Consider the following 23,998-nt stretch of genomic DNA (forward strand, 5'->3'; position numbering starts at 1 on the left):
ATTTTGCATATGAATTATGAAGGGGATTTTTGATAAATTATTTTCTAGTTCTGAAAAAACACACTGTGGAGAAAGGAATTTTGGTGGAGCAAAACCAGAATATAAGGCAAGATGCAATAAAATATACTAAAAATTAATCTGGCTAAATTCAACTTTACAATGTTCTTAAACTCAAAAAGAAATCATACAATTGGAAAACTGTGTGATTACTAAGGATTAAGACAAACTGCTGTAGCATGACAGGACCAAATAAGGAGGCATAAGGCACAAAATAAACCATTGTGAAACAGAGTGAAAAAAAAAAAAAGCCATACATAGATTAGTAGAAAGCAACCAAGTAAAGCCTTTTCGAGGTACTCAGTGAAAATGGAAGGATAATGATAGATGATGACATGAATGACAAGTTTTTGAAGCTTTTCTTTCTCAGTTTATACTAATATAAATAGCTGTGATCATAAGCTTAGTACAACTAACAGCATGTATAAATGTGGAAGCTAAAGTGAAGATAAGAATGCTTAGATTGGTTAAAAGCTCTCAGATGAAATGGACCTATAGATATTCATATAGGCTACATAAGGAACTGTGCATTCTTGGGTATTTCAACAAAAAAAATCAGGAAGGAAAGGAGGAATTCCAGAAAATTAGAAAGTTACAATTGTATATGCTGTCTTTAAAGAAAAAAAAGGAAAAAAAAATAAAAGAAGAAAAATAAGATGCTCATGGAATTGTAGCTAATTCAGCCTAGCCTCATTATACAAAAAATACCCAGAAAACCTGGAACGAAAAAGTAAACCATCTATTTTTAACAGTCAACATGCATCTGTCAAGAGCAAAACAAATCAAAACAGCTTAATGTCTTTTTATGACAGGACAAAAGTTCTCGTAGTTGACAGAAGAGTAGCAAGTGTCACATCTTAATACAGAATCAGAGATCAGAATGCCTTTAACATTTTCACAGACAAGTCAGGCAAACATTGTCTAGATGAAACCATAATAGAAGGGTATGTAGATGGTTAAACAATGTTGAACAGGTAGTCCTCAAACTGAAAGTTGTATCAAGCAAGGCAGTCAAGGAGTCTGTTCCAGGTTTCCTACTATTCAGTTCTGCAATTAAAGATTTAGACACTGAATGAGAAAAATGTTAACCAGTTTGTAAAGGATATGAAAATTCAAGGAAAAGCACTGGGCCTTCGAGTATGTTAAATGAGCTGGAAACTGTCCAGTGGAGAGTAACAGCACTGTTCAAAGAAATGAGAAAATGTTGGAATAATTGGGATTTTTTAAAACAGATGAGAAAACTGAGAGGATGACATGATAATGATCGTCAGGTATGTTAAAGGCTGTCACTAGGAAGAAAATAGACTGCTGTGTCCACAAGGAATAGGACAAAACGTAATGGTCACAGACCCATCCAAGCACATACACTTCAAATGATTCTATTGATCCCTGCAGTTACAGACAGGCACTGCCAGAATTTAGAGCTCTATCTTTTTCTCGTTAATTGAGGAATATAGCATGGCACCTATAAACTGGGTCTGTAACCATTAGTCAAACCAACGTACTGAAAGTGTGGAAAGAATTGCACTGAAGTGAGATATTGTCTCATCTGTGAGATCTTTTTATTTTCCTTATTTTATTCTTTTGGGGTTCTCTAACTGACACAGATACAGTAATAACTGTGCAGCAAAGGAAACAATCATAAGAACTTAGTGGTTTAGGGTGCCATGATATTCAGATTTATTTTGAAAGCAATTTATATACCCACTTCCATGTATTTCAGAGTAGCTGACTATTTCCAATATGCTTTACTGTGCAGGTTTAGTCATCATAATGTGCAAGTGAATGTCAAGAAACCCTTGTTCTTTCTGCTAGATTTCACTAATATAGAAACAATCAATCAGTATCGCTCACTTAATTCCTAGTCTAACAGCCTGTTTACAATGGAGCATTTGTGATGTTGCCTGTCAGTTCTCATTACCTTTTGATCAGTAGCTTCTCAGGAATGGCACTGCCAGAAGCAGCTGACTTTGACAATAGAAGTGCATTTAACAGAGCACTCTTATGTGTAAGTTAGCCATTTCACAGTAGACACAATAAATTATGTTAACTTTTAGAGACAATTAAAACTAGGCAACCTCTAGGGTTCTATGGCTTAAACTAGATTTGAGCAAAGATAATGAGCTTTTAGGGCAATGCTTAAAATGTATCAAGTAAACCTCAAATGTTATCAAATGTTAAGTTCTGAGAGAAAAAGTAGCCTCATGGTTTAAAAATATGGTTTATACCCTTTCTTTTAAACTTTCTCTTAACCCCAACTTCCCCAACATTTGAAATCTGATTTTTCTTTGAATACATTCTATCTGCTATATTCTTACGTCTAACAAGTTCTCTACACTATCTGTTGAGCCAGGACAGATGCTTTATTGAGCACAAATTTCACATCTCTCTTCATAACTGTCTTCTCTTTCTAAAATAAAATATGGTTTATCCCTAGAAAGTTCCTCTCACATCATGCTCCTCTTTACAAAAATATTTTAACTTCTTGAAAGTTCTGATACATGACTAAAAAAACCCCTCACTTTTCCAAAATACTAATATTTTTCAGAAAAGAAGGTGCAGACCACTTACATCAGAGCCACACGATGAGAGTTCTATCTAGGTAGAACCTTTAAGTGGTCATTGAGTTAACAGGGTAATTCCTCCATAAATGTTACCACACAGTGTTGTAAGAGTGTTCTGAAGGGTAAGGATTGCTGTAGAGACATGCTGCACACTCTGCTAGTGTGTGTCAGGCATGACTGAGAGCACATAACACGTGAGATGGCTTAGATGTGGGAACTCCAGCCTCCTTAGTCGCTCTAGCAAATCTACTTCTGCAGGTCTATGTCAATGTTTTTAGCAGGTTTTATTAATAATGGTTTATACTATCATCCTCTGTATTTACATATTTGTGAATGTGCTCCTAGTAATTTTGCACTTTGGTAGTCTTTTGCAAAATATGATCCAGTGGTAGAAGTTAAAAGATAAGTGTTTCTTAGAAGTTTTGTGAAAAAACAAGTGAGAGGAGATGAGTGATGTCGGAAAAGACCCAGCTTACGCCCCAAAGAAAGAAAGATTAATGATCTAGTTAGTTATTACACGTGGGAGCCATTGAAAATGAGGATCACAATTGTTCTTACACATGGAATGACTTGTTTAATTTTCCAGAGATATTTTCCAGATAGTTTACTTTTTGTTAAACTTAACTTTCATCTGAATTTTTATCTTTGTCTGCAAGTTATTTTCTTTTACTTTCTTGATTCCAAGTATACTCCAGGTGGAAAATAAATGCTGAGAATTGCTACCCTTGTTCAAAAAATTTTAACTCATAAAGAACTTTTCTGAATTTTTCTCTCAGCTTATGGGGCTCACACACTGCAGAATAGAGGGCACCCTGCAGTTATCTGTTAGACATTATTCTAATAGCACACAGTTTAAGATGACAGTCTGTCAAATATAAGGAATTCTCCCCAAAACCATGAAATCTCTAAAAGACAAAAAGAAAAAATCAGTTTATCAAAGTTAAAATAGACACAATTAAAGTAGTAAATACAGAGGGGTTTTTGTGAGCCTTCATATGTTGATGACCATATGAGTGAGTTGTGATTATCTTTCTTTTGATCACAAACTGTCTTTGATCCTGCGTATAGTTTTTCAGTTATATTTCAGTCAAAAGGCAGATTTATCAAGTGAATGAGCAAGGATTCTCAGTGGATGGTTTCATTCTGTTCAAGGATTAAATTATTTTTAGTACCTAGTGCAGAAACACAGGGAGTAATGAGAAAAAAAATATATAGATAGATCAGCTTTTCCATTTGTCATTTCCATAACATATGAAATTAGGTAGGGCTCTTGCAGAGAAGTACAAATCACAATGCCTTCTACACACAGCACTGGAAAACTCTTCTTGCCATGCCTGAGCAGTTTTAAAACTAGAGTGGTACTTATTTCTCATCAAAGAGATTTTCTATCCTTCTAACAAAGGTAGGATGTAGCTTAATATCTGTACGAAGAAAAGCATGTGAGGGACAGGACACTTTTTAAATGGGGAAAAAAAAAACCACAACAAAAAATAAAACATTGTGGCTGTAATTGTTAAATCTTTACTTAAGAAAAGCTTTAAATGCTTTAAATATACCCAGGATAAAATGTGAAAATTTATGCTGCTTAACCCTATTTTGCTTATTTTGCCAGACATACTCAGGTGAAATGTAATATACTTCTTGGGCTGGCTTTCAAATAACTTGGGGCAATCAAAACAGAAGCACTTAGGATAAAAATTTGTTTTGCGAACTGCTTTTGAATGTAACAGCCGAAAGTGAGCAAGTTTGTGACCATACCCTTATAATTTTAACATTTTCTTCCCCCCCCCCCCCCCCTTAGGAAAACATTTAATATAAAATCAAGTGTTACTGTAAGGAACAAAACCACTGATCACATATAAATCACTTGATAAAGGGATCATTTGGTAATACATGCTTGCTCTGTTAATTTCTGACAAATCACAAGCTGATAGTCCTTTTTCTTGGATTTCTAATAAACTGGATGCTATTTCATTAATGTTCTAGACGATTATTCCCCCCTGCTCCTAGGAAAATGTGAATGCAGATTTACCTTTTAAGAGATTCCCAAAGGTTTGCCAGCCTTGCTACATTAAATGATATTTAAATTATTTGAAAACTCATTCAACTCTAATAATTCCTTTGATTTCACCTAAAAATTCTGATGTATTCCAGATAAAATGAAATGTATTCAGGTGTTTCTGTTCCTCATTACAGTAAAGAAAAGGTTTATTTTACTTAATTCCTGCTTTCATTTTTCAAAGTCAGTAATTTCAGATTTCATATATGGCTATATAACCTATATGACATAAAATCTATTATCTTTACTTAAAAAATTGAAATTATATTTGAAAAATATTGTTTAACCATGCTATTAATTTAGAAGAGACCAGATTTTAATATAGAGACATTAGTTATATATTATCAGTAATGATCAGTAAGACTAATAATTACTCCAGAAAAACAGGTACATGGATAATGGGACAAAATAAAACATTGTTTTAATTAAGGTAATCATGACAAGTCTTCTTTATACTGTTCTTTGATTTTTTAAACAAGGGAAATATGATAGCTTTGCTATCACAGGGAAAAATTATTTCAGTAATTTAACATGCATAGGAAATTAGGTGGATACAAAGCTTAGAGTGGTTGTGTTGAAATAGGAATTGTGATTTAGAGATACTCCCAGGGAACCTTCTCATTTGAATCTGAGTTCTGTTTAACTTGATGATTAACTTAACTTGACAAAACCTTAGGCAATCTCAAAACAAGAGTATAGTTCCTTAAAAAATGTTCAGTCATGCCTTGATGCCTCTTAACTTACTGCTTAAATGATTTTTAGGCTCTCCAAAAGTTCATGAAGTTTCATAGCTGATAATATTTAAATCTTAATCTGTTCCCCTCTTCATATAAACTCAATTAGTTGGTTTACAGCTATGATTCTTCTATCCTTTTATTTTGCTGAAATAAAGTCCACATATTTTTCTTCTTTCCTTTTCTTAAAGATTATACTCTTTGCTTTCATGAGCCTTTTAATATTCTCATATGGCCATGGGGATGAAATAAAATTCCTCTTGACTTTGTGGGATAATAGATGGACTCTAATATTTGTTTCTCTTTTCATTTGAAAACTTATGGTATTTATGTCAACACTGATCAGAGGTGACAGTAAGCTTTTAAGTCTGTTGTCTATATCAGTTTATTATAGTGCCTAAAATATTTTTTTTTTCAGAGCAAATTTCTATTTTATTTTTTAACAAGTAACACCTTTTAAAAAATACAGCAAATCCTGGATACCATAGCCTGTAAACCATACCACTTTTCAAGACTAACAAGTAGAATATATTTGGGGACTGACAGGTATGTAATAACTGTGTAACAGTTCTAAAGTCTCGGATTTGTTCTATGAACACTGGTAATGGGCATAGGTCAAGGAAGGGATTTACTCTCCTTAGTTTCAGTCTCTCAATTAAGGTGCTTTCTTAGAAGATGAGTGTCCCAGGCAATTCTCAGCAGAAAGACAGTTTAGTCTGAGAAGAAATCTGATTTAGGTGCCATGACTACACCTCTCTGTATAAAATTATAGGTTTAATAATATGCAAAAACTCTCCTGTGATTAAACCAGTTGGAAAGCCTCTGTTCTGGGGCTGAATTCCTGTATGAACTTGCACAACATCTCTAAAACTGAACCAAGTCTACCTGTGAGTTATGTATTGAAAGTCTCGAGCAGCAATCACATCTGCTTGCTTCTCAGGGCTGCTCAGCACTGTACAAGATGAAGTGAGGGCACCTCCAGAGGCATATTAGTCATTTAAGTGACCATGTCTAGTCTTCCTATGGACAGCTTAGGAAGCCAATGTTCCTCTTGGGATTTGATACCTAATTTCAACTGAAACATTTTGTTGCAGCTTTCTCTCTTTTGCCCATCTACTGGTTAGAGCATTCAGGAATCTAATAATCTGAAGGGGTTTAGCTCTACATTACTCATGTCCTAGGAAGTTTCCCTACATTTTAATGAATTCCAAGTACCTCTTTTCCTCACTGTTCTTGTTAAAGCTGAGCCCTGTAGAAACCTTAGGCCAGAGGGAGAATGGGAAAGAGTGAACCCAACAATAATCTAGGAGTCAGACTTTCCAGTTGCATCAGAAGAATTTAGACAAAGCTTGAGACACCTAAATTTAGCCTCCTACTTATGCCTACGTGTGAACTAGGTGCCTAAGCTCCATTATGTCCTAGAAAGCAACTAGGCTGACCCATTGTTAAAAGATCTACTTTAGAATGAGAGGCTCCATTGCTTGTACTGACTACTTCTCTGTAGACTGCGGTAGGATTTAATATTCCAAGTGCACATGTAGGCATTATAACCATGTAGCCCTGTAATACATCATTGCCATTGCATAACAGGTCATCAGTTTTGCACCAGCTTTGCAATGCCTCAGGACTGAGGCTTTCCAGGCTTGCCCTCTGAACTTTTCTTGACCCTCCAACAGCTTTGTCTTACCTAGTTTAGCTGTGACAGCAATTTTTGTAATTCAGCAAATCTAAGTCTAATTTGGTTTACTTTTGTTTATGGTAGAATCTCAGTAGAAAGCACTTATTCTGTGTAGAATGAGATATTTTCAACACTTAGATAACGATGCACTGTAGAGAAATACAGGTATGGTATGATAGCAGAGGCACTGAGAAGTGGAGAAATAGTATGTGATGTAGAGCAGTACAGACATGGGATAATAAGAGGTGGGGCACAGCCTCAGCACTGGAGACCTCCTGCCTATAAACAACTCACTCATGGTCATTTAAAGAAATGCAAACCTGGAGCTGGAGAAATCTGATTTTAGGGGCAGCAGAACAAAGAAATAGTACCTAACATGCATTTCCTACATATAATGGTCAATTAATTGCCTACACGAGAAACATGCAAAAGCAGAAAACTGTGTGTAATATGAAAGGCCCAGGTTTATAGCACCATGGCAGCATGTTCCCACCAATATCCAAGAACCGAATTCACGTACTATTGGACTATATCTAACAAACTAGATTCCAGACAATCTGTGTTGGATTTTCCCAGACAATACACCTGGATACTTTGTAATGACAAAAAGAGACAGAAAGGCATCTTTTTATGAAGACTTTATTAAGCTTTCAAACATAGACAAATACAATACCATGAGCACAAGCAAAAAAAGTACTAATCCTAAACTCATTCAGTGCTACAGTAGAATAATGCTGTATACAAAATCTTATCTATCTCTACCACTGTCTCCTGTTCTGAGAATTTCACTGTCACAAAACAACATCAGCTTTGCAACAAATAAACACTTAGAGTACTTTGTGCCCTATTTGATGTTTCACCGCAGAAATGTGGTGTATGATATGTGATCATCACTGAAAGAACATGGTCTTTAAATATTGTTGGGAATATACTGATTTAACTAAAACAGAATATTATAGTATATTCCTATAAAAATGACACTGAGGAATGCTTATACATTTTAAATGTATAAACTCCTGAGCTGTATACAGCTGTTTGGTTGTACAATCTACTGCAGCATTACTGATGTATTCTTGCTTACCTGACCTTGGTGAGTAGACAATTACTTCAAACCATTTAAAACTGTTTGGAGAGAGAAAAATCAAGTCCATTTGTGACAAGAAGTCGTTTGGATAGAAACACTAACTGAAAGAGTCAAATAGGGTCTGCCAACAGACTGTCAAACATCAAGATTAGTTAAAATACAATGACAAAGACCTGGACATAGTTGGGACAAATCCTGGGGTCAAAGCTATTTCCCTTGGAGGACAGAATTGTATGTTCAAAGGTGACATTCCCTCAATCCTGGTACAGTTCCAATGCACAAGTGTTTCCTTTATGTAGGGTTACAGCAGCCTAAATCCATGTTTCAACTTGCCTGATATAGCAAAGATGAGAGAAATCCTTAACTACTGTAAAAGGAACAACTTTGCGCAGTCTACAGGAAAATGGAAAGGTGATATTTAGGCCACTGTTATGCATGTGTGTATACTCAAATCTTTCTGATCTGCTTTTGATCAGTGAGACACAGCTGTTTTCACAGTGCAATTTCCAACCATTGCAGGTAGTAGCCAGCTATACTGTGAAGCAATCTCAATTTCATCCCTGTTGGCTAGGATGGCTCAAGTATTGGAATGAATGTTTAGACAGTTAAGCTCTGAGATACTAAAATATTTCTGAGAGCCTGGAATATTCTTCTCAACACAGAAAATGCCAGATCATTATTTCAAATACAAGTGTATGTTTTGATCATTGGTAAAGCAGCAAATTAATTAATAATGTCAGAGGAAAGAAAGAACACAGTGCAGAATATTAGCTAAAAGCTCCAGTCAACCCCAAAAGAGTAGCAAGATGTCACAGCAGTGCAAGTGTGTGCTTATTTGTTTTGTCTTGGTCTAGAAAAATCCCTTCAGTAGAGAATATTTTTGACCGTATAGAAGTAGAAAGTATTGCTTGGAGCCTGTAAAAGTTTGAAGAATATCATACTTTGAGAAGAAGATTAGAATGATCATGCCAGATCAGTGGTCTATCTGTCCTAAAGCCTGTTTTCATCAGGACAACAGAAGGTGCTTGAGAAGAGACAAGAATAGGGCAAATGTGTGCTGATTGCTCACTTCCCTAAAATATCTTTCCACCCCCCAGAGATCTGTGGCCCTGAGACTTTCAAACCAACAGGAGTCATCTTCTATATTTAATAGTTTCCAATTATACAATGACAGCTATGCCTGTATGCAGCCCTTGATGAAAGGCAGATCTTTAAGGTATCTAAAGAATGTGTATTTGATTTTGTTCCTTCCTAAATATACTTCACTTTGCAGTAACAGCATCATCTTTTAATTTTCATAAAATGCCCCCAACACGGTTGATTATACCTGTTTCATTTTTGTTTGCCCTATAATTGTTTCCTGCTCCTTGTGCACCTGCAATAATATAGGTGTAGTTTGATGGTTTTGATACATTCCTTCTGGTTTAAATGGCTTATGAGTGTCTTTAATTTTGATGATATTTGTATGATTTATATTAAATCCTAGAGACACTCCCTGATTTTACCACAGATATTGGTACTTTTGTCAGTTTGAAACTTTTATCCCAGCTGCTTTCATGAGGTTTGTAACCCTCTGGAGACATTCCCTGGGTATTCATGGTTTGAAAACTATATTGACTTTAACCATGTGCTGAACTTCCAGTTCACAAACTCTGTGTGCTACAATAACTAGCAAAAAAATGGGGAGAGTGAGGAGGAATTTATGGTTTTCAAGTCTGACTTGTGCAGTTCTGCCAGAACTTTTTATTTTCTGTCTTCTGTTTTTTCAAATTTTTAACTCACCAGTCTCCTCTTTAAAACTTGCAAAAGAATGCAGTAGAAAAGGCTGAAATTCCAGGATGGGAAAAAAATAGTGCTTCAATTATAATGTGAAGCTGCCTAATGTGTTCAGTTTTGGATTAGGTACTCTGGAAATAAGTGGTGGCTTTGTATAGGACAGCTGTGCTTTGTTATGGCAGAGACCAATTTGTCATTTATGGTCTATCTGTTCATTCATCTTGTATTTCTTTTTTTCCCTTCCTGCTGGAAATATAAAACAACAAGGGAGGAAAGGCATTAAACATTTGCTTAAAAAGATCAATTGCACTTCAATGCGCTTACTTTGCTTATTAAATTGAAAGTTTGCAGTTTTATCAGTGTGACATATGCATAAAAATGAGGTATTCAAAAAAAGAAAAAACACAAAATAAAAACTCATAGAAACATCACATTTTTCCTGATTATTACACAACAGTAGACAAAAAAATAGCAACAATTTTTTTCTAGTGACAGAATATGTGGCAGATTAATGATTGTTATTTGAATCTACATTTTAGTTCATTTTGCTTCAGGACATAAGTTAATAGGATATTGATGGCATTTGAACTCAGAACTACGTGTTCTGTAAACAAAGATTGTGTAAATTCTAATAGATCATTTTGCCACACGATCTCTGTACCCTCAAAATGTGGGTATGTTTCCTGAGAACTATTACAGAAAATAGAAATATCTAAAAAATATACATGCACTACTACATGCTTTTTCCCCTTCCCAAAGATGAATTTTCACTTCCTTGTTTACAGAAACTATGCTTTGGGCTCTGTAAGGACTTAAGCATAGCAAAATGTTTGGTTACAGCATTGTTTTGGCAGATTTTGAGCTTTTTAAAATTTATTTTTCAAGTGGTCCACTTCATTATAAAAATATTGCTGTTCAGACAACCAGTCTTAAGATGCGAACTGGCTGGTTGGTGCTGTTCTTTTCGGCAAAGGATAAGACTAAAAAAACTCAACAAAACAAACAAAATATATATTCTTATATAGTACAAAGCTGTATTTTTGTTAAAAAACACCCGATTCAGGAGGTTGGAGCACAATAAGTTCATTTGCAGAATATATTATTCTCCCTCTGGCAGTTAATACATAGGATAAAAATAGTACCAGATGTTTACAGCTTTTTATGTTGTTAATTCTTGGTGTTTGTTCTGAGCAGTTAAAAACAAGTAAAATTAGCACTGTTTTTTCAATTCACAGTATGAATTGGTATGCTATATGTTATATGAAAAAGATTATAAAGATTTAATTTGCAAAGTAAAGATAATTCATTTCTTTCTTTTAAACATTAGCCTCATTTTTTATACCGAATATGATACATAGTGAAACTATCATATTTTTTCAAGACATAGAAAAGTACATTTATTCAATTTGCAAGAGTAAGTTTTAACTGCAGTGTACATGAGATATCATATTCAGAAAATATCCCTATTAAATTCTTAGGATAGAGATAAAACCACCTTTTAGCCCTATGTGTGCTTCCTTTACTCTTCTATATGTTTCTTTCTTTTTGTATTTGTTATTACATCTCTTAAAAAGTATTTAAGAAAAAAACCCTATTCTTTCAATAAGTTTCCCTATTGTTTCAAGTGCTTGCAATAATAAATCACAGTATTGTGTTAATAAATCTTAGTTTCCTGAGCTCATAAATTTCATTGGAGAACTTCTTTTATTATTACACACCTAGTCAAGAAATGTAGTATGAGAGTTACTCTACAAGTAAGCCAGTGAGCTGTCCTGTTTTACAGAACACTTTTTCACATCTTTAAGATCCACTGACTTTTTCAAAACTCGAGTGTACCCTTGCAAGTTTTCTTGACTGCGTGGGTCATAGACTCATGTACCTTTTATCACCCAGAAACTACAAAAATAAACTTAAAAATATGTTTTATATATGTCTTGTCTTCCCATGAAAGCTGATATAAGCTATCACTGGAATAATGTTGCTTATTTATGCTGTACCCAGTGGAGGACAGTCTGTGCAAAAGAAAACCAGAAGAAAGGGAAACAAAGGAATAAACAAAAGAATTGTTTGTGACTGGCATTTTGAGGCATAGCTCACCATCTTCCTACTGCACCAAATTAGGAAACACCTCAACAAACAAAAATTTGGTGAAGCATGTTTTCAACATAAATAAGGAATATGAAAATATGCCACTCTTTCAAGATAACGTGTTTTAAGCTTTTTAAAAAGTAAAATGCAACTAGAGTTTGAAATTGAAATTGCAGTTGCTCGGTGTTTAGGGATGGAGAATGGAAAATAGTTATGGCTGTGGCAGAATGCAAAGTTTCAGTTTCAATCCTTTAGAAAGCAGTGTGGAAATAAAGGATCGAATAATGGCATAAAGTGATACAGCTGCTGACTCACTGAGTGTGGGGAAAAGACACAAAGTCAGTTAAATTCAGTTTTGTGGGGACTTTAAAAATACTGATGGGATGACAAAGACTGAAACACAAGCTTAGACCTGCTTAGAGATCAGACTAGTAATTTTCACATTCCTAGTCCCTTCAACATTACTTGAGGGGTTGACAAAACTTTTCTGTTTTGTCTCAAACTTTGTGAAAAACCAATGAATTTGAACTCCTGGCTCTAATGGGTGATACATAATGGAAACAGTGTTTTATTGTAGGTGGGATTCATAAAAGATGTAAACTCAACCTGTTAGTTCAAAATTGCTGCAGAAAGGTACTTAGCTGCATGTGAAAAATATAGAAACACTTCTAGTCCAAAGGCAACAGGACAAAATGCTCTAGCAAGTTATCAGTTTGTAGTTTCTCAGCATATCTATGGTAATGCCTGCAAAATCAGAGGAACAGGCTAGAAGTCCTTTTCAGTTTCATGTTCCTAAGTATACTGAAATGTTTACTCAGTAATTTATGTTGGCTATAGGTTGGTATCTTTGGTCTTTTAGGAGAGCTGAATACATCAGACACTGGTCAGGAAAACTTATCCATCCTTCCTGCCTGCACTGTCCCAAGGCATGAGAAGCCACAAAGTAGCACAAAGGCTTCTGAAATAATTTGTTTTGCCTGCCTGTAAAATCTTGGTAGTTAATTACTATATGCATTGCAGTTGCCCTCCCCAGCACTGTTCTCTGCCTTTTGAAGTACCACATATTAAGTTAGTCTACTGAAAAACAAACAAACCTCTCCCCCGCATAAAGTGTGCTCTGTATTTAAATAAACTGAAAATATTTGAATTTTTCAAAGATCATTTCTTTCAGATTTTTGGTAATGTTTACATTTTATTCATGGCACTATTTTTTATAATATGTAAAAAGACTTTTAATGGAAGTTAATTAGATTATCTCTCTGGTTTATAGTACTCTGATATATAGAGTTGCTGCTCATTGCTTTTTAAAATAAAACAGGAACCCATAGGGGTGTTTTTCAGGATTTTTTGTTTTGTTGTTTTTTGGTTGTTGGTTTTTGAAGAAATAGGACTGTCAGAGCTTTAGCAGTTTTATGCAAAAACTGCTTATAACTGTGTCTCATAACTGACATATTGCTTCCTTGGATCTAAGACGCTAACTAGCTGATTCACCACCGCAGATGGTGAAGAACACCTTTTGGCTAACATTGCTTCCCATATTATAATTAAGGGACAAAAGAAGAGCAAGCCTCATCTCTACAATGTTTTGATTACACTTTCAAAATGTGCGGATCCTCCAAAGATGCAGGAGTTGCAGAAAGAAAAGAAACTTATTTCAATTATACCTCAATTTGGAAAAACATAGCTTTTTGCAGTACTGCTAAAGTTCACGTTTTAATCAAGTTGTATAAAAAAAGCCAGTATTATGTTTATCTAGATTTATCTCTTTATTCCTCCAAAAATAAATGCAAGTTGGCTTTTTTTTAAATTGAAAATCTGAAACAAAACCTGATGTGGTACTTTAATTTAAGGCACAGACATCCATAACCATTCCTTCTGTAATCCTATTAGGTTAGAGACAAATTTATCCTAGATTGGTTTTCTTTAAAATTAACTTTACACTTGCACAGATCACAAACTTGATCGCATTCAGTGCTTTTTCTATCTCCTTACATGTTCAGTACAAATCAAATGAAATTCTGATGTCAGTGAAATTCTTCATTTTTACTTAAGCATGATGTGATCAAAATCAAGCTTCTTTTGCTTTATTTTAATAATTGGCTCTGAGAAGATGCATCTATTGAAATATCCAGTGAAATTTCCTATTTCTAATTTGTGCAAAGATTAACTTTTATTCCTAAGTCAAAAGCTTGCAACTTGCTAGTTTTGCTTTATGTTTCTTTTATTTTGAAGTTGGTATTCTACCCAGACACAGATCAGTGCAAAAGGTTAGTGATATCCATGGAGCAGACTTTGCATACAACTCATGCGAAAATTTCAGAGTAAATCCATTGAGTTCACATATTTGGCAGATTTTATTAAGTCCAGGGATTATCTTCTCAGGAAACTCTTTATTTCCAAGTGTGGTGGGTTAACCTTGGCTGCCTGCCCCCCAGCCAGCCGCTCTCTCACTTGCCCTCATCAACAGAACAGGGGGAGAAAAGATGAAAAAACTTGTGGGTTGAGATAAAGGCAGATAAGATTTTGAATTTACTTTTGAATTGAGATAAAGCTTTTGCTTTACTTAGTAAGAAGCAAAGAAAAGCAAAGCAAGAAGAGAATTTGTTCACTACATCCCATCAGCGGGCAGATGTCCAGAGACTTCCTGGGAAACAGGGCCTCAGCATGCATATCAGTTGCTTCAGAAGACAAATGCCATAACCCCAGATGCTCCCCTGCCTCCTCCTTTCCCTCTGCTTTTATTGCTGAGCACGAGGTCATATGATATGGGATATCCCCTTGGTCAGTTTGGGTCAGCTGTCCTGGCTGTGTCACCTCCCAGCCTCTTCCCCACACCCAGCCTACTGGCCTTTGGGGTTGGTGTTGGAGAGAAAGCCTTGATGCTGTGCAAGCCCTACTCAGCAACAGCCAAAACACTGGTGTGTTATCAATTCTGTTTTAGCCACAAATGCAAAGCACAGCACTATGTGGGCTGCTGCGAGGAAAGTTAACTCCATCCCAGCCAAACACAGTACAGCAAGGAACACTGATACATATTATTTATGTATTGCATTCAGATATCTGACCTTTGTGAGATGTCCTCTATCCTCTCTAGTTCAAATGAATCGTAAACTGAGGCTGTGGATCTGGAAAAGCTTCAGGGGATAAATTTGCACAATAAAATATTAAGCTCAACTTAATTGGATACATTAATAATCAGGCTTTTGGTAAAAAGCAATAGGGATTGTTTTGCTAATTTTTGTCATGCAAACAAAATACCAAAGATCTTGGAAACAATTCAGAGGAGAACTTATTAGGGGGAAAATGATAACATTAAAGGGATATTGGGAAGGGGGAAAAATTAAGAAGAAAAGAAGTTATTGCAGACTTCCTGGCAGTCTTAATTTTAGTTTTGTGCATTGTAAATTTAATTAACATAATCCCATTCGAAGTGCAGTGTTTTACATGGAAGAAAAATATTCTAATGACTGATCTTAAAAGAGAGAGGAGGGAAGGAATTAAGCTAACCTATATTACAGAAGGTTAAGTAATGTATGTTCACTGGCTTTTCAGTGAGCTAAATAAGATGATTAATATTTAATACACATTAAGAAACAACTAGTTTCTTGGCATTTCATGGCTCTGTCTATATTCAATGAAACTGATCATTTATTTATTTTCTCACATTGAAAACATGGAGTAAAATCAAGCCTCTTACAATAATCCTGAAGTGGCTAATTCTCAACAAGACACTTCACTGGCTGGGGCATTATTTCAGTCACAATAGTGTTCAAGGTCATGGGACATATCTACCAAATGATTTTTTGCTTATCACTTTCTCGAATGCAATGTGTGCCAACAGACTTTTATGTCACTCTCTGTTCCCAGTGTAGAGTAACAATGGCTCAGACTGGTTTTGTTAAGTTTCTGAAAGAAGAGGGAATGTGTGGTTGTTCATGTATATATGAGCATTTACTTGCTTTAAAGTTTTGTTCTGAGGTAGTTATTTTTTAAATATAGAAATGTGTGTGCTTAACATATCTTTCTTCACAAATTTTGTTTCTCCTAACAAATATTTTAGTAGATGCAGTGAAAGAAAAAGCTGAAAGATCTTCAAAAATTAAAATATTCAAAAATTGTGCTTAAAAGATCTCAATTTTTAAATGAAACTACTGAAAATCTCCACCATCTGTTAAATTCATTATTATTTTTGTACTAGTCATCTTTTTAAAAACTGTTCTCTAAAATCACAACAATCAGAAAGTTCTTTATTAAAAGCTTAGTTTTGTATCTATCTAATTTGTCAGAACCAGAACCCGAGAACTAAAGCAAGAAAATATTCTTCGCCTTAGAACTCATAATAAAATTATGAGAGAGAATTTTGATGAAATAATTCCTTATGATGTTTGCTGTAGAAAAATTCTGCAGTTTCTCAGAATGGCTTTGAATAAAGGGCATCCAATTTCATCCAGATGCTTTCCTCTTTGAAAAATACCATAATCAATCATCCATAATGTTTTTTCTAATCTTAGAATCAGAGGAGACAGAAATGGAACCACTTTAATCAGATGCTTAATACTGAGTAGCTCATGGTAATATATCCTCTAGTATCATAGCTAGAGTAAATGCAGTTTTCAAGGTACTGCAATAAAATGAATAATAAAGTAGAGGAAATCAGAAACTTGGGAAAAGTTGTATAACATACAAACCCCCAAAATAACTAATGAATGTTGTTCAATGTTTTTTGTGATATTTTGGCATTATCCTCAGAGCGACATGCAAGAAGAATGGCTTTATCAAATGAGTAATACAATATGAACATCAGTTTAGGGTTATGAAAAACACAAATCTTTTCAGAATCATACTGGGAATATAAAATGTTATCTGTGACTTATGAAACCAGGTTTTCCCTTCCTGGAAAAAATAAACCAAAAGATTGTAAAAAATAAAGATTATAGTAGCCCTCCCCCTTCCAAATGTTTTAAAAATTATTACCAGTGTTAGGCATCTATATTATTAGCATCCTGAGTATTTTTGGCTTGTTGTCTGTCTGCATATACTTAGTTTCACACTACAATATTTCATGCAATAATTTGTAAAGCTGGGGATAATACAACACTACTTTTGGAATAAATTATATGTACTTTTATCACCTGCAGGGTGGGGAAGGGAAGGGAAGGGAAGGGAAGGGAAGGGAAGGGAAGGGAAGGGAAGGGAAGGGAAGGGAAGGGAAGGGAAGGGAAGGGAAGGGAAGGGAAGGGAAGGGAAGGGAAGGGAAGGGAAGGGAAGGGAAGGGAAGGGAAGGGAAGGGAAGGGAAAGAGAGGAGAGGAGAGGAGAGGAGAGGAGAGGAGAGGAGAGGAGAGGAGAGGAGAGGAGAGGAGAGGAGAGGAGAGGAGAGGAGAGGAGAGGAGAGGAGAGGAGAGGAGAGGAGAGGAGAGGAGAGGAGAGGAGAGGAGAGGAGAGGAGAGGAGAGGAGAGGAGAGGAGAGGAGAGAAAAAAGGAAAAAGGAAATGTGGGGACAATCTAAACCTACACTTTTAAAAGCAAGAACCTTCCTTCTTTTTCACCTTCTGAATGTGACATTCACACTGGTGGTAAAGCTGTGTGGCTTTCGGTCATACAGTGTGTATGCAAGGAAGCAGCATGGAATGGGTGATGCACAGGTATTAGTGCTGAGATGCACCCAAATTCTGTCATGGTAACAGTCTCCAGACCTGCCTTGTACAGGTCAGCATAAAATGGTATGACATGATTTGTCTAATGAGATAGAGGAAAGCTTAACACTAGGGCTCAAAGTACTAATGGTTGAAAAGCTGCAATTCGTAAAACATTTCTGAAGGGAAGAGGAAGTTAGAAATTGTCTCCATTCACTAGTGTTGAAAGACATATATTATTTCTTTAGAGATACCTGAAGAGAAATATATTATTTCTCTAGTCGTTTCACATTTCATGCACATAGAATCCTGTTACCAGTTTTCACCTTCTAATATTATTCATTCACTTTTGCATTTAAAGTACATGTATTAGTACATTCACAGACCACCATTTGAACATTGGCATACCATTAGCAAAGCTTCATATTCAACCTACACATTCAGCAGTTGCTCAGTGTTATGAAGCTAGCAGGAAAGGCACATATTTCACTGGAGATGGAATTTGGGATCATATTAATTAATTCATCACTATAAATCACTGGAAGAGAGCATGTCTTGTTAGCAGTCACTCAGATACTAATCAGTGGCTCATTAGATTTAAAAATATCAACCTGGTTGAGCTATCATTGCTCTGCACAGTAGACTGATGAGTCACATTAGAAAGAATGCTACATGGCACATAGAAAAATTGCTTTTACCCATTATCCAAGCTACATGCACAAAATCTTACAGGAAAATCAGTGATAAAGACACTCACTTAGACAATGACAAAAAAAGCATTGTAACTGACCTCAATTTTTGTGCCTTATTTTGCTGCTAAGTGCTACTTAGCCCAGTCCTACATGCCTTGTACATGCAATGCTCTGATTTGTTCTAAACAAGGGAGTTAAAATTACCTCAGAAGAAAAGAATTGGGCCCCATCTATCTTTGGTGTTACCAGGAGAAATTATTCACCCATTCCCTAAGGTTAGTTTTATATTATAAGATATAGACAAATAGCATTAACCACAAACCCAATGGTATTACATCCTTATAATGCAACAATTTAAAAAGTCTATGATATTTCAAAGAACACTTTTGAAGTGTGAATAATAATACCTTCAACACTAAATGAGTCTCCTGTAATTAATATGGCCACATTAGTGTAAACGTTATCTGGTTCAAGTTGCTTTTTGTGCTCCAAAAGGACTGCAATTTTACAGTGAAACAATGTTTATCCACAGTAATTTCTGCAGAGGTTTCCAGGTACCTAAATAAATTAAATCAGAAGAGCACGAGCAGAGTTAAGTAGGGGCTCAGCATTCATAAAAGGTACTCTAAAGTGTCAGTATACTCAGCCAAATGCAATAGCTGTCGTTTTCTGAAAGACACAATTATGCCAAGACTGTAAGTGTAGGCATAAGAGCAATGAGCCTTCACTAGTTTCTCAGCACTGAGCATCAAGTTGATTTTAACAGAGCAAACATTTAAAAGTATACACTTCTAAATTTAGGGGGATTTACAGAGTGGAAGAGGTAGTTAAACATCTAGCTCCGTTCACACAGTTTTCAGACTTGTCAAGTCATAGACTGAGGACGTTTGCTGGGCCTCTACCTCGTGTTTCCTCACATGGTACCTGGAATGAAATGCAAACTGGAGCATGGCATTTGCAACAGAGGAAAAGGAAAGAAATCAGCAGAAAGAAAATCTCTGGCAGCAACCTAGTACTTGTACGTATGTGCATGACCTGGTGTGACCCCAGGCTCATCCATCAGAAAGCTCTACGTACAGTCCCATCCACCAATACCTACCTGCCTAATGTCCTTCAAGACATGATTTTCTCATGTTAAGTTTCTGTAAACTCAAAGGTCTGTATTTTTAAAACAGTATAACCTACTCTGCTATCATTAAGCAGCTATATATAAATGTTTAATGTTCAAACAACTTTACCTGAGCTATTAAAAGTTTGAAAACATGCAATGATTTAAGTACACACCGTTGCAGTGTGAATCTTCCTGTCTTACCAGTGCTTCTGGTCTTGGAGAAGCATTGCAATTTTTCAAGGTAATTATGGCATATTTTCTGACTGCTTAAACGACTCTTCAAATTGAATGTAAAGCCACTATCATCAAAACAGATATATCTGCTAACCTCTCCTAGAATGCATGCCAGAAGACTATCACTGCTTGTTTTTAATAATTAGATTGGTTTAAATTACTATAATAGGGAATCAGATTATTTTATAATTGAGTAGTTGTGGTGACATCCAGAACAACTTCCAAAAAAAATTACAATAGTCAAGGAAATTAATGCATTGGTTAGTTGCCTTCTCTTTGATTGTCTTTAGAAATTTCTAAATGTGTTTTTTTCTTTGACTAGCTCAATTTGGTGGAGCATTCCTTTGATTCCAAACATTCATCACTGAACTGTGAAACCTGAAAAAATGGGTTAACGTTCTCCAAGGCCAGAGTGCAGGCTGTGGAGAGCACCACAGACCTTCGTTTCAATGCTTCATGCAAAGGTTAACCTTTTCCTTTTGTAATTCTTGTTTTTCTATTTCACTATCAGGGTATCAGGACCAGTTGTTTGTCTCCTAGACTGTAATCTGTATCTACCTGGAGTTAGATGAAGATACTCACACAACAGTCAGGCTCTCACTTGAGGTTTGCCAACCTGTAATCACGGCTTTGGATGTCACACGACTTTCAGTGATGCTGCTCCTACTGTTGTTAAGGATTGTGTGTTTTGTACTTCAGAAAGTGTTCTTCATCTGTGTTTAACACTACACTTTTTATGCAATGTGAACCCAGCGTTTGCAGGAAATGTGAGTGAGGTGAAAGCAGTAATCATGCAAAGGATCCCACACCTCTGGAAGCACGTGAATCACAATGAGTGGTGACACCTATCTCCTTAAGTACTTAAGTACTTATGGCACCTTTCTTTGAGTGGCTGGAGTGCCTTAGTGTCTTATCTTATATTTCATTGTCCTTTATACCTTGAAATGTTGCTCTTGACCTTAGTGTCCTTGCTATATCAGCCAACCACAGAAGAAATGATGAACAAAATAGGAGAATAGATTAATCCTATCCTGACAGCTCTGGAACGTAGTTTCTCTCTGAATTTATTTTAAAGATGTTGTATCTTAGCCTGAGTATGAAAAAAACCATGAATAATATTCTTAGGGTATGTAAAGCTCATCTCCCTCACACGCAGAGAAGCACAGAGGCAGAGGGCAGCGAGGGAGCCCCAGTGCCCCAGTCAGAGACACGAGCCCCGGCCCCCCCAGGGCTGTCCCAGGAGAGCATCAGCCCCACGGGCCCTGCGGGACGGGGCTCATTATAGCATGCAGGGGAAGAGCATTCTGGGATTGTGCAAGACTTACTATGGGATGCTTAAGGGAGAAATCAAAGGTGGGGAAAGGGAGGGATTAAAATAAAATGGGGCAGAGAAAGAGTGAGACAACAGAGGGATAAGGGGATAAAAGGTGCCAGTTGCCTGTAAACAGTTTGCTGGTCAGCATGCTGGTCTGGCCCTGCCCTGTGCCTGGTCAGTGCGGTCTGTCCTGTCATCTCATTAAACTCCATTTCTAACTCTTTTCCTGGGTGAGGTTCACTCTATTCTGTGTGTATGTGTATGTTTGGGGTCTGAGTGCAGCAAAATTGAGTTTGCATGTGGTGGGCAATGAATATCAAGCAGGACTAGCCAGTGAGTAGGGTAAGAGCTTTGGAGCCAGATATCAAAGCTGGATCCTGGAGAGACCAGAGGTTCTGTGGGCTGGCTACTGGAGGGGCCAGGACGTCTCAAACAGCTCCCAGAGAGACTGTGGGGTCTGGAGGCTGACTGAGAGACCATTTGGGCATGTGTGTATGTGTGCATGAGGCAGGGGTGGCTAGGGCATCCCTGCTGGGAAAGGGCCAGTGTCTGAGCCCGGCTGCTCGGGGGACCTGTGTGTGTGTCTGTGCCTGTTCTGCTCTGTGCAAAGGCGTCTGGTCTCTACCAGCAACCAGAGTGGGGCTGCAGCCTCAGGGGCTTTTATGTGCAGGTGCCAGCAACTGGGAAGACTGGGATTTAGGGGCTGATACTGGGCAGACTGAGTGTCTGAGTCCAGCTGCTGGAGGCATCCACCTTGTACATGTGTATACATATTTTCCCAATAATTGACCTCCATCTTGCTCAGCCAGAGAGGGGAGCAGGATCAGGCCATTGGCACTGTATGTGTTCATGTGAGAGCTGCGTTTTCTGTCTATGTTGGTCTGTGCTGCCAGCTGTGTGTATATGTATAAATGTACTGTGTGCATATGTGCCTACTGGGGACACGTATTCAGCCTTGCTACTGGCTGGACCTGGGGACAAGGAGTAGCAGCCTCACCTCTGTTGAGATGTGGGATTTGGCAGCTACTAACAAATATTAAATAAACCTGACACATGTGGTGAGAAAGGATGAATGTGTCAGTGGAAAAATTTCAGGCTCTTCTTTTTCATGTACCAATGTCTTAGGTGCAGGCAATACATCTGACATCCTCCACCTCAAAGAGTAAGTGTATCACCTTTGTGAAATCTCTAGGTCCTAACCAGTGGATATGACTCATGTGATTGCTTGCCACAGCACAGGATAAACCTCTAGCAAGCCCAGTGACAGAATCTGGATCTGTATGCAATTAGGCAATAGCACCAAAGGCTCACAGGAACCCTGACCTTGGCCTCTTCACCACTGTTAAAACGTGTGAACTCGTAAGAGAAAGTGTCATCCTCTATGCTTACTGCCACACTGAGAGTAAATGAGGTAAAGCTACAGCAGTATCAGGTTCTATTGACACCCTTTGCTTGTGTAAGTTTTTTTTTTTTTGCAGTGGAATTATCTGAAATTATTATGATGCAGGAGGTATATGTCTGTCAATAGGATTATGCACAATCATGCTCAGGTTAATGTGTTTAGCCAGGGTGTTAAAAGGATGGTCTCCGAATGAGATGTTCATGTATCTGCTGCTTTTTCTGTCTGCTCACATGTATTATACTACAGAATTATGCTCAGTGTTGTAGGTTTTTATTCTTTCATATAAGACACAGATTTTGTTTCCTGCCTACATAAACACATTCAGTCTACAGGAATCTGGCAGGTTGAAAGAAAGGCATTCAGGGATTTGTATATTCAGGTAAATGAAGATTGCTGTAAAATATGCCTGTTTCATTGGTCCTGGGAGACCAAAAGTGCAGTGATGCATTATTCTGGCATGAAGTTATGCTGTATGGTGCAAAAAGTTTCAAGAGATCCAAATTGTAACTGCAGTCACATCCCTTTCTCCAAGCTACATTTGGCAAAGAGAAGCAAAAAAGACCTCTGTGAACGTTATTTCAAATCCTTGTCATTTTATTACAAGAACGATACTCCCTGGGCCAGTTATACCCTCCACATTTTTACACAATTCTCGGAGACTTTGTGCAAATTATCCTCATCAGATTAGAATTTCTGTAATGCTGGGGAATGTTCTGTAAGTCAAAAGACATATCAATAAATATAAACCTCAATATATAAAAGATGAGTAAATCAAAGATAACCATTGAAAGCAAAGCCAAAATAAAAAAATGCACTACTGAGTAGATTTTCAAGTATATACAATGTATTGCATTAATTAAGCTTTTTGAGGCAAAAAATATTTCAGCATGGTAGATGACAAAAACAGAAAATGAATGCTGTCGCAGAAAGAGAACAGAGCCATCTGCCTGCTTACTACTGTGAAATGGGCACTTAGACAGTTAAATGGAAGACAGGGGTTTAAAATTTTTACTGGAACTTTAGCACTTTGAAATGGGTTGTTTCCCTGAGTTGCAGTGGGAGTGATATTTTTAGTACTTTTTTAGAGTACTGAAAATAATCCATAGGAAACTGTGTATATAGGGGTCTCTAATCTTCTTTAGATAGTGAACTTCTATTTATAGGAAAAATACAGGGGGAAAATCAAAGTAATTCATAGTCCACCAAAGACTTGTGCCCCAATTCCAGCTCTATTAAAAACACACGGGCTTGAATCATATGAGTCACAGCAAACCAGCTGGGAAAGGGAAAATCAAAAAACTAAATATCATTTTCCCCAAATTTGAGGTCCAAGGCCCACTTAACTAATTATACCTTCAGATAGGAAAATACATGATGGCTCATGCATTTCATGTAGGAGAAATAATTATCATTCTAAGACAAAACAGTGCTGTTCGTTTAATCACAAATGTTTACAGTTAGACTTCTCTCAATAAGTACCTATGAGAGCTAAGTACTTTTTAATATCCATAATAGTTACTCCATGCCATTACTTCCAGGTTGGGGACTCCACAGTAGTATTGGCATAATT

Source organism: Ciconia boyciana, chromosome 2 (genome assembly GCF_034638445.1).
Source record: "Ciconia boyciana chromosome 2, ASM3463844v1, whole genome shotgun sequence".
Classification (NCBI taxonomy): Eukaryota; Metazoa; Chordata; class Aves; order Ciconiiformes; family Ciconiidae; genus Ciconia; species Ciconia boyciana.